We start from the raw sequence: 8,443 nt of genomic DNA, 5'->3' as shown, positions 1-8,443 counted from the left end.
TCTCTTACCTTGGAGGCTCGCGTGTGGGCACAGATTATGTCCCACTATATCTTTCCAAGCACTCATGAGTCGACCTTCACAGCAGACATGGCTGTTCTCCTCTGGTGCATCCTGACAGAGCATCCTCTTAACATGCTTCGACACATCCGGCAAACAATGGGACATGTACAGATTGCGGGTAACCTGCCTTTCCCCGCCTTGGTTTTAGATTTAGTCTCCACAGTAGGTGTGTCCTATTGGACAGGAGACACAAAGGTCATGATCCCTAGGGCCGACCAGTATGTCCCGAATGGGAAATACATCAGCCCACCAGTTCCCTCTGCGAGCCAGCCTGCAGGCCCATCTTTGGATACTCCACCTTCTTTTACTCTACCATCATCCACACCATAAGCACTATCCACCCATCAGATGTTCCTACAGATCCTTGAGAGGTTCGACCGGCAGGACCAGCGGATGGAGCAATTGGAGCACCGTAACAAGCGCCGATACAACTATCTGAAGGAACTCATCGTTGGTACTTACCCACCTCCAGAACAGAAGGACACCGCGAACTCCCCTTCATCCAGTAGCACAGGGAGCCATGGCGAACTAGACAGTGGAGGCGATGCTTCCAGCCCTACCTTGCTCCTTACTAATGGCACGGAGGACCGTGCTAATCCTTAAGTGTGGGGAGGTCAGTCCTTGACTTCCGGAGGTAACTTATCTCTCTTAACACCAACATTTGACTTTTTCTTTTATTAGATAGGATAGATTGCATGATAATAATTGTTTGCATGTATGTTCTGCTTGGTTAAAGTGATGAATTTCTTTTCAAGACCCTTTTTATAGCATTTCACTCATTTAAATTAAAACTTTTGTGTTAAACTTGTTTGAAGATTGTAATTTGGAACATGAATTATAGCTAAGAACACAACACCTGTGAGATTTGAGCTTAATTACATGGTTACATTATTTAACCATAATATTTTATTCTTGTGTATTTTCTTCTCTATGATTGTAATCTATAGTTTGTTCTATTCTATATATCCATTGTTTAGTGTATTTGCATGCATACATATGATTGAGGCCATCATTTGTTATTAGCTCACTTATCCCAAATAGCCTACCAATTCAATTACCTTTGTTTGTCACTTTGAGCCTTTTAATCCCCTTTGTTCTATATTTTACCACATCACTATCCTTAAGCGAAAAAATAATTAATTACCCCAATTGAATCTTTGGTTAGCTTAAGATAGAGATTGTGTATCAATTAAGTGTGGGGAATTATGGGAACTTGGGTTGATGAAATTGTGTTGTGTTTTATTGATAAAAGTATTGGGAATTTGGGTGCTTACTGGTGCACGAAATTGTGATCATCAATGGCGCCAACAACTTGGTACGCACAATTGTAATCTCAACTCTTTATCACAACTCCGCACAACTAACCAGCAAGTGCACTGGGTCATCCAAGTAATAAACCTTGTGTGAGTAAGGATCGATCCCACGGAGATTGTCGGCTTGAAGCAAGCTATGGTCATCTTGTAAATCTCAGTCAGGCGGATTCAAATGGTTATGGAGTTTAAGGTGATAAAAATAAACATAAAATAAAGATAGAGATACTTATGTAATTTATTGGTGGATTTTAGATAAGCGTATGAAGATGCTTTGTTCCCCTTGAACCTCTGTTTTTCCTATTGCCTTCTTCCAATCATTCATACTCCTTTCCATGGCAAGCTTTAAGTTGGGCATCACCATTGTCAATGGCTACATACCGTCCTCTCAGTGAAAATGGTCCTGATGCTCTGTCACAACATCGGCTAATCAGCTGTCGGTTCTCGATCATGTCGGAGTAGGATCCATTGATCCTTTTGCGTCTGTCACACGCCCCACAATCGCGAGTTTGAAGTTCGTCACAGTCATCCCTTCCCAGATCCTACTCGGAATACCGCAGATAAGGTTTAGACTTTCTGGATCTTAGGAATGCCGCCAATAATTCTAGCCTATACCACGAAGGTTCCAATCTTAGATCAGAAACCCAAGAGATACGCATTCAAGCCATTGCTAGTAGAACAGAGGTGGTTGTCAGGCACATGTTCCTAGGTGAGAATGATGATGAGTGTCATGGATCATCACATTCATCAAGTTGAAGAACGAATGAATATCTTGGAGAAGAAATAGACTTGAGTTGAAAAGAAAAACAATAGTACTTGTATTAATTCATGAAGAACAGCAAAGCTCCACACCTTAATCTATGGTGTGTAGAAACTCCACCGTTGAAAATACATAAGAACAAGGTCTAGGCATGGTCGTGAGGCCAGCCCCAAACGTGAAAAGGTCTATCAAAAGTATGAGTAAAGGATAGATAGTATGAAAAAGTGTAATAGCAAAAGGTCCTATTTATAGAGAACTAATAGCCTAGGGTTTACAGAAATCAGTAATTAAAGCAGAAATCTTCTTCCGGGCCCACTTGGTGTGTGCTTGGGCTGAGCATTGAAGCTTCCATGTGTAGAGACTTTTCTCGGAGTTAAACGCCAGCTTTTGTGCCAGTTTGGGCGTTTAACTCCAGCTTTTGTGCTAGTTTTGGAGTTAAACGCCAGAATTCTTGAGCTGACTTGGAATGCCGGTTTGGGCCATCAAATCTCGGGCAAAGTATAGACTATTATATATTTCTGGAAAGCCCAGGATGTCTACTTTCCAACGCAATTGAGAGCTCGCCAATTGGGCTTCTGTAGCTCCAGAAAATCCACTTTGAGTGCAGGGAGGTCAGAATCCAACAGCATTTGCAGTCCTTTTTCAGCCTCTGAATCAGATTTTTGCTCAGATCCCTCAATTTCAGCCAGAAAATACCTGAAATCACAGAAAAACACACAAACTCATAGTAAAGTCCAGAAGAGTGATTTTTATTTAAAAACTAATAAAAATATAATAAAAACTAATTAAAATATACTAAAAACATACTAAAAACAATGCCAAAAAGCGTATAAATTATCCGCTCATCACAACACCAAACTTAAATTGTTGCTTGTCCCCAAGCAACTGAAAATCAAATAGGATAAAAAAGAAGAGAATATACAATGAATTCCAAAAACATCTATGAAGATCAGTATTAATTAGATGAGCGGGGCTTTTAGCTTTTTGCTTCTGAACAGTTTTGGCATCTCACTTTATCCCTTGAAGTTCAGAATGATTGGCATCTATAGGAACTCAGAATCCAGATAGTGTTACTGACTCCCCTAGTTAAGTATGTTGATTCTTGAACACAGCTACTTTATGAGTCTTGGCCGTGGCTCTAAGCACTTTGTTTTCCAGTATTACCACCGGATACATAAATGCCACAGACATATAACTGGGTGAACCTTTTCAGATCGTGACTCATCTTTGCTAGAGTCCCCAATTAGAGGTGTCCAGGGTTCTTAAGCACACTCTTTTTTTGCCTTTGGACCTCGATTTTAACAGCTCAGTCTCAAGTTTTCACTTGACACCTTCATGCCACAAGCACATGGTTAGGAACAGCTTGGTTTAGCTGCTTAGGCCAGGATTTTATTCCTGTGGGCCCTCCTATCCACTGATGCTCAAAGCCTTAGATCCTTTTTATCACTTTTGCCTTTTGGTTTAAAGGGGTATTGGCTTTTTCTGCTTGCTTTTCTTTTTCTTTTCTCTTTTTTTTTCGCCTCTTTTTTTTCTACAAGCTTTTCACTGCTTTTTCTTGCTTCAAGAATCAATTTTATGATTTTTCAGATCATCAGATAACATTTCTCCTTTTCCTTTTATTCTTTCAACAGCCAACAATTTTAACATTCATAAACAATCAAATTCAAAAATATACACTGTTCAAGTATTCGTTCAGAAAAACAATAGTATTGCCACCACATCAAGATAATTAAACTATTTTAAAATTTGAAATTCATGCACTTCTTTTTCTTTTTCAAATAAAAACATTTTTCATTTAAGAAAGGTGATGGATTTCATTTTCATAGCTTTAAGGCATAGACACTTAGACACTAATGATCATGTAATAAAGACACAAACATAAACATAAAGCACAATTTTCGAAAAACAGAAAATAGAGAACAAGGAAATTAAAGAACGGGTTCACCTTAGTGATGGTGGCTTGTTGTTCCTCTTGAAGAACTTATGGAGTGCTTGAGCTCCTCAATGTCTCTTCCTTGCCTTTGTTGCTCCTCTCGCATGGTTCTTTGATCTTCTCTAATTTCATGGAGGAGGATGGAATGCTCTTGGTGCTCCACCCTTAGTTGTCCCATGTTGGAACTTAATTCTCCTAGGGAGGTGTTGATTTGCTCCCAATAGTTTTGTGGAGGAAGATGCATCCCTTGAGGTATCTCAAGGATTTCATGATCAGTAATTTCCTCATGCTCTTGATGAGGTTCTCTTGTTTTCTCCATTCTTTTCTTAGTGATGGGTTTGTCCTTATCAATGAGAATGTCTTCCTCTATGTCAATTCCAACCGAATTGTAAAGGTGACAAATGAGATGAGGGAAGGCTAACCTTGCCAAAGAAGAGGACTTGTCCACCACCTTGTAGAGTTCTTGGGATATAACCTCATGAACTTCCACTTCCTCTCCAATCATGATGCTATGTATCATGATAGCCCGGCCTATAGTAGCTTCGGACCGGTTACTAGTGGGAATGATTGAGCATTGGATGAACTCCAACCATCCCCTAGCCACGGGCTTGAGGTCATGCCTTCTTAGTTGAACCGGCTTCCCTATTGAATCTCTCTTCCATTGAGCGCCCTCTTCACATATGTCCAAGAGGACTTGGTCCAACCTTCGATCAAAGTTAACCCTTCTAGTGTAGGGGTGTGCATCTCTGTGCATCATAGGCAAGTTGAATGCCAACCTTACATTTTCCAGACTAAAATCTAAGTAATTCCCCCAAACCATTGTAAGCCAATTCTTAGGGTCCGGGTTCACACTTTGATCATGGTTCTTGGTGATCCATGCATTGGCATAGAACTCTTGAACCATTAAGATCCCGAGTTGCTGAATGGGGTTGGTGAGAACTTCCCAACCTCTTCTTTGGATCTCCGGATACTCATTCTTTTTGAGTTTGAAAGGGACCTCGGGGATCACTTTCTTCTTGGCCACAACTTCATAGAAGTGGTCTTGATGCACCCTTGAGAGGAATCTCTCCATCTCCCATGACTTGGAGGTGGAAGCTTTTGCCTTCCCTTTCCTCTTTCTAGAGGTTTCTCCGGCCTTTGGTGCCATAAATGGTTATGGAAAAACAAAAAGCTTTAGCTTTTACCACACCAAACTTAAAAGGTTGCTCGTCCTCGAGCAAAAGAAGAAAGAAGAGAGTAGAAGAAGAAGAAATAGAGGAGATGGAGTGGGCTTTGTGTTTCGGCCAAGGGGTAGAAGTGGTGTTTAGGTTGTATGAAAATGAAGGAGTGAAGATGGGTTTATATAGGGGTGAGAGGGGTGTGTATGGTTCGGCTATAGAGGGTGGGTTTGGGAGGGAAAGTGGTTTGAATTTGAATGGTGAGGTAGGTGGGGTTTTATAAAGGATGGATGTGAGTGGTGAAGAGAATGGTGGGATTTGATAGGTGAGGGGTTTTTGAGGAAGAGGTATTGAGGTGATTGGTGAATGGGTGAAGAAGAGAGAGAGTGGTGGGGTAGGTGGGGATCCTGTGGGGTCCACAGATCCTGAGGTGTCAAGGATATCTCATCCCTGCACCAAGTGGCATGCAAAACGCCCCTTTCTGCCAATCCTGGCATTAAACGCCAGGCTGCTGCCCATTTCTGGCGTTTAACGCCAGCTTCTTGCCCATTCCTGGCGTTAAACGCCAGTCTGGTGCCCTTTTTTGGCGTTAAACGCCCAGAATGGTGCCAGACTGGGCGTTTAACGCCCATTTTGCTACCTTTACTGGCATTTAAACGCCAGTAACTGTCTCCTCCAGGGTGTTCTATTTTTCATTCTGTTTTTCACTTTGTTTTTGCTTTTTCAATTGTTTTTGTGACTTCACATGATCATCAACCTATAGAAAATATAAAATAACAATAGAAAATAGAAATTTAACATAGATAAGTAAAAATTGAGTTGCCTCCCAACAAGCGCTTCTTTAATGTCAATAGCTTGACAGTGGCTCTCATGGAGCCTCACAGATGTTCAGAGCAATGTTGGAAACTCCCAACACCAAACTTAGAGTTTGAATGTAGGGGTTCAACACCAAACTTAAAGTTTGGTTGTGGCCTCCCAACACGAAACTTAGAGTTTGACTGTGGGGGCTCTGTTTGACTCTGTATTGAGAGAAGCTCTTCATGCTTCCTCTCCATGGTTACAGAGGGATATCCTTGAGCTTTAAACACAAGGGAGTCTTCATTCACTTGAATGATCAATTCTCCTCTGTCAACATCAATCACAGCTTTTGCTGTGGCTAGCAAGGGTCTGCCAAGGATGATGAATTCACCCATCAGCAGGGATGTAATGGTCTTCAACCTTTACCAAGACATCCTCTACAAGTCCATAAGCCTGTTTCTTTGAATTGTCTGCCATCTCTAATGAGATTCTTGCAGCTTGTACCTCAATGATCCCTAGCTTCTCCATTACAGAGAGAGGCATAAGGTTTATGCTTGACCCTAGGTCACACAGAGCCTTCTCAAAGGTCATGGTGCCTATGGTACAAGGGATTGAGAACTTTCTAGGGTCCTGTCTCTTTTGAGGTAATCTCTGCCTAGTCAAGTCATCCAGTTCTTTGATGAGCAATGGAGGTTCATTCTCCCAAGTCTCATTACCAAATACTTTGGCATTTAGCTTCATGATTGCTCCAAGGTACTTAGTAACTTGCTCTTCAGTGACATCTTCATCCTCTTCAGAGGAAGAATACTCATCAGAGCTTATGAAAGGCAGAAGTAAATTAAATGGAATCTCTATGGTCTCAGACTGAGCCTCAGATTCCCATGGTTCCTCATTAGGGAACTCCATGGTGGTCAGTGGGTGTCCATTGAGGTCTTCCTCAGTGGGAATCACTGCCTCTTCCTCCTCTCCATGTTCGGCCATGTGAGATGTGGTTATGGCCTTGCACTCTTTTTTGGATTCTCTTCTGTATTGCTTGGGAAAGTGCTAGGAGGGAGTTCAGTAATTTTCTTACTTAGCTGACCCAATTGTGCCTCCAAATTTCTAATGGAGGACTTTGTTTCAGTCATGAAACTTTGAGTGGTTTTGATTAGATCAGAGACAATGGTTGCTAAGTCAGAGGGGTTCTGCTTAGAATTCTCTGTCTATTGCTGAGAAGATGATGGAAAAGGCTTGCCATTGCTAAACCTGTTTCTTCCACCATTGTTGTTGTTGAAACCTTGTTGAGGTCTCTGTTGATCCTTCCATGAGAGATTTGGATGATTTCTCCATGAAGGATTATAGGTGTTTCCATAGGGTTCTCCCATGTAATTCACCTCTTCCATTGCTGGGTTCTCAGGATCATAAGCTTCTTCCTCAGAGGAAGCTTCTTTAGTACTGCCTGTTGCTGCTTGCATTCCAGACAGACTCTGAGAAATCATATTGACTTGTTGGGTTAATATTTTATTCTGAGCCAATATGGCATTCAGAGTATCAATCTCAAGAACTCCTTTCTTCTGAGTTGACCCATTATTCATAGGATTCCTTTCAGAGGTGTACATAAATTGGTTATTTGCAACCATTTCAATGAGTTCTTGAGCTTCTGCAGGCGTCTTCTTCAGATGAAGAGATCCTCCAGCAGAGCTATCCAATGACATCTTGGATAGTTCAGATAGACCATCATAGAAGATTCCTATGATGCTCCATTCTGAAAGCATGTTAGAAGGGCACCTTCTGATCAATTGCTTGTATCTCTCCCAAGCTTCATAGAGGGACTCATCATCCTTCTGTCCAAAAGTTTGGACTTCCACTCTAAGCTTACTCAATTTTTAAGGTGGAAAGAACTTTGCCAAGAAGGCATTGACTAGCTTTTCCCAAGAGTTCAGGCTTTCCTTAGGTTGTGAATCTAACCATGTTCTAGCTCTGTCTCTTACAGCAAAAGGAAAGAGCATAAGTCTGTAGACTTCAGGGTCAACCCCATTGGTCTTGACAGTGTCACAGATTTGCAAGAACTCAGCTAAGAACTGATGAGGATCTTTCAATGGAAGTCCATGAAACTTGCAATTCTGTTGCATTAGAGAAACTAATTGAGGCTTAAGCTCAAAGTTGTTTGCTCCAATGGCAGGGATAGAGATGCTTCTCCCATAGAAATCAGGAGTAGGTGCAGTAAAGTCACCAAGCACCTTCCTTGCATTGTTGGCATTGTTGTTTTCGGCTGCCATGGTTTTTTTCTTCTTTGAAGAGCTCTGTTAGGCCCTCTAAAGAGAATTGTTCTTTAGCTTCTCTTAGCTTTCTCTTCAAGGTCCTTTCAGGTTCAGGATCAGCTTGAACAAGTATGCCTTTATCTTTGTTCCTGCTCATATGAAAGAGGAGAGAACAAGAAAGTAGA

At 41.4% G+C, this 8,443-nt stretch overlaps 1 non-coding gene across 1 annotated transcript; it reads left to right on the top strand.

Annotated features, from left to right (window-relative positions):
* Positions 1–7,766: 7,766 nt before the first annotated feature.
* On the top strand, positions 7,767–7,874 carry LOC112774699 (small nucleolar RNA R71). The gene has a single exon (XR_003189167.1). It is a non-coding gene; the product is annotated as a small nucleolar RNA R71 (small nucleolar RNA).
* Positions 7,875–8,443: the final 569 nt, after the last annotated feature.

This window comes from Arachis hypogaea, chromosome 18, assembly GCF_003086295.3.
Source record: "Arachis hypogaea cultivar Tifrunner chromosome 18, arahy.Tifrunner.gnm2.J5K5, whole genome shotgun sequence".
NCBI lineage: Eukaryota > Viridiplantae > Streptophyta > Magnoliopsida > Fabales > Fabaceae > Arachis > Arachis hypogaea.
The sequence above is the reverse complement of the archived record's forward strand: the minus strand, read 5'-3'. Positions and strand labels throughout refer to the sequence as shown.